This window comes from Dicentrarchus labrax, unplaced genomic scaffold (assembly GCF_905237075.1).
Source record: "Dicentrarchus labrax unplaced genomic scaffold, dlabrax2021, whole genome shotgun sequence".
In the NCBI taxonomy this organism is placed as follows: domain Eukaryota; kingdom Metazoa; phylum Chordata; class Actinopteri; family Moronidae; genus Dicentrarchus; species Dicentrarchus labrax.
In genome coordinates this window covers 26,975,126-26,978,725 of record NW_026136706.1, presented here as the reverse complement: position 1 = coordinate 26,978,725, position 3,600 = coordinate 26,975,126, and the positions used below count along the sequence as shown (strand labels likewise).

The window sequence follows — 3,600 nt, the reverse complement described above, 5'->3', positions numbered from 1 at the left end:
ATTATCTTGCCAATTTGAGCGATATTCTGATAATTTGGAAGAGCGCCATTTCCTTTCAGATTTCCTAGCTATTTGTTTTAACTGGCGGGTTTGGTGGTTATACCAAGGTGCTAGTCTCCTATGTTTTAATAATTTCCTTTTTATAGGAGCGATAGTCTAATGTTGATCGTAGTGAGCCTGTAGCACTAACGACAAGATTATCAATTTCAGAGGGACTAAAGTCGTTATAGGACTCTGTTAAATTCAGACATGGCATTGAATTAAACATTGAAGGAATCTCCTCCTTAAATTTAGCTACAGCACTGTCAGATAGACATCTGCTGTAGGAAGGCTTATAATCTAATAGTATGAATTCAAAAGTTATTAAATAATGGTCAGATAGGAAAGGATTATGTGGGAAGACTATTAAATGTTCAATATAAATGCCATATGATAAAACAAGGTCAAGAGTGTGATTAAAACAATGAGTTGGTTTATTTACACTCTGACAGAAGCCAATTGAGTCTATTAATGATATAAATGCGTTACTAAGGCTGTCATTGTCAACATCCATATGAATATTAAAATCACCTACAATAATTACTTTATCTGATTTAAGGACTAAACTTGATAGAAACTCTGAGAATTCAGATATAAAATCAGAGTACGGTCCAGGAGTTGGGTACACTATAACAAATAGAACTGGCTGCAATGTTTTCCAGTTTGGGTGAGAAAGACTAAGAACAAGGCTTTCAAATGAATTATAATTTAGTTTAGGTTTAGGGTCCATTAAAACGCTCGAATCATATATGGCTGCTACTCCACCTCCTCGGCCTGTGCCTCGAGGAATGTGAGTATTAATATGACTGGGGGGGGGGTGGATTCATTTAGGCTAACATACTCCTTGTGGGACAACCAGGTCTCAGTAAGACAAAGTAAATCAATATCATAATCTGATATTAATTCATTCACTAAAACAGCTTTAGAGGACAGAGACCTGATATTTAACAGCCCACATTTCATTCTCTTATTTTGTGCTACTGAGGAGTTGGTTTTAATTTTTATTAGATTTTTATGTTGAACTCCTCTTGTTTTTATTTCTTTAAATAATTTAGGTGGTCGGGGGACAGACACAGTCTCTATGGGGTTTTGGATGGGTGACTGTTCTAAAGAAAGCGCAGAGAAGTGTGTAAGACAGCAGCTCTGCTTCCTGGTCCTAACTCTGGACTGTCAGGTTTTAGAGATAAACTTCGCCATATTTCTAGATAAGAGAGCCGCTCCATCCAAAGTGGGATGGATGCCGTCTCTCCTAATCAGACCATTTTTTCCCCAAAAAGGCTTCCAGTTATCAATGAATGATATGGATATGATATATTGTGAATGTTAATGGTAACTTATCGTAAGTATTATTGAAACGCTGTTCATATGAACAGTAACACATGTGAGTTCTTGAATGTTTAGTCCACATATTTGAACTTTGATATCTTTGAATGTTTAATGTTGTACAACTGAACCTGAAGATTTGAGATTTGATAAGATTAAAGATATATGTAGCATTTTGGCATTTAAACCATTAATGATGCATCTGAGAATAGGGTATAATAGATATGACCTTATTTGTCAGGTTTTTGAGAGGACGGGAAGATTCGAGCACCAAGACATGATCCTGATTGTGTCAGATGGCGAGCCAAGACCTTGAAGAAAAGACACAGACAAGGAGATACACACGTACACACTCACACACATTCACATTCACATTACACTCTCATGAACATTTTATAGCAGGTGCACCTGCAACAATTGTAGTTTTGAAGTGCCCCAATGAACACTCTCATTTCATTTTTCGTGTGCACACTTTTTGTGTTCTGGTCATTTTTGGTCATTCTTTTATAACTGTATAAATTGAACATTTCTCTTTATTCAATATAAAAATACAAGAGTGGCTACTCAACATTTATTCCTCTGCCTGACTCATTATTGCTGCTCAACATATTGGTTCCTAACGAATTTGGTGTCTTCTGATTCTGGCCGTGGTCTTGTTAGTGTGCCTGCAAAGCACACTACTGTTATCCCTCATACTTATTAGTGTGCCTTAAAAGCACACTACTATTATTCCTCATACTTAATTAGTGTGCCTGAAAAGCACACTACTATTATTCCCCGTGCTTAATATTAGTGTGCCTGCAAAGCAAACTACTGTTATCCCCCGTGCTTATTATTAGTGTGCCTGGAAAGCACACTTCTATTATCCCCCATACTTATTAGTGTGCCTGCAAAGCACACTACTATTATCCCCCGTGCTTATTATTAGTGTGCCTGGGACAGCAAACTACTATTCTTCTTCAGGCTTATAATTGTACCTTGAAAAGCACAATACTATTCTTGCCCATACTTATTATTATTATTAGTTTGCCTGGGACAGCACACTACTATTATGCTGTGTGCTTATTATTATTCTTCCGTACATTTTTCGGCGCGCTTCTCCTCCCGCAGTTTTGGTCGCACATACACAAAAAAAGTATCAAAACATGCGGCTCGGTGAGGACATTAGTGCTATGACTTTTCTAAGCGTTTCTAACAGTTTGCCGATAAATCGCCAAAACCAGGCCAATAAATGAATGGGTGTGTATTGCAAAAATCTTCAACCGCTAAAGTGCGTGACATCACCCCTAGCTAGACAGAACAAGGTATGAATGTATAATGTAATAATTTATAGATAGAAACGTAGGTAAATCTGTTGGGGTCGCAGTGATACCACTGCTGAAGCTGTCAGAGAAATACTGTTGGCGGGAGACGCACTGATGCGCCAGCAACACCCTCTCACGGCCCCATCTACTCCCATGTTAAAATGGAGAGGAGAAACCTTGAAAGGAGCTCGTTGAACCTCTTCTCTCTCAATCTCCCCAGGTCACATTTTTTAACTTTAACCACTGAAACTCGGCAGTGCTATAGTCAACAAGATGACGACGCTCACGGTCTTTTCGGTTTTCATTTCGGTCGTTCCTGGCCATGGGTTCGAGGGGATTCATTTTAAATGTTTCTGTCTCTCTGAGGAGTTAGAGACAGAGAGAGAGCGCGCGCAGCTGCTGTGGGCTCCCCTGATTGCCATGACAACCAAAGCCTGCCTCACACACACACACACACATAGCTAGCTACAGAGGCTGACAAGGCATTAATAAGCTAGTGTTAGCTAGCTGGCTAGCTAAAGATAATTAGAAGGTGGCTAACAAACAAACAATTTAAAGCTGAATGATTTTAATATTAACACAAAATAAGTTCAATACACCTTAAATATTTTACCCTACGATGAGCTGTTCCTTAATTTACATTAGCACTCCTTCAGGAGCATAATACAATTAAACACATTAACCAAAGCTAGCACTTAGCTAGCGATTAGCGCATAGCTAGCGCTTAGCGCTTAGCTAGCGATTAGCGGTTAGCTAGCGATTAGCGCATAGCCAGCGATTAGCACATAGCTAAGCACTTGCTTTGGTTAATGTGTTTATGTGTGCTAGCTCTAGCTAGCTAGCTAAAGAGAATGACATGGTATTAATATGCTAGCGCTAGCTAAAGATAATGACGTGGTATTAATATGCTAGCGCAATTAAGGAGGATGACAGG

General features: G+C 38.9%; 1 long non-coding RNA gene across 1 annotated transcript; it reads right to left on the bottom strand.

Annotated features, from left to right (window-relative positions):
- Positions 1 to 455: 455 nt before the first annotated feature.
- Positions 456 to 1,294, bottom strand: LOC127365394 (uncharacterized). The gene is made up of 2 exons (XR_007885196.1): positions 977 to 1,294; positions 456 to 900 (listed from the first exon to the last, which is right to left on the bottom strand). It is a non-coding gene; the product is annotated as an uncharacterized LOC127365394 (long non-coding RNA).
- Between the last annotated feature and the right edge of the window lie 2,306 nt (positions 1,295 to 3,600).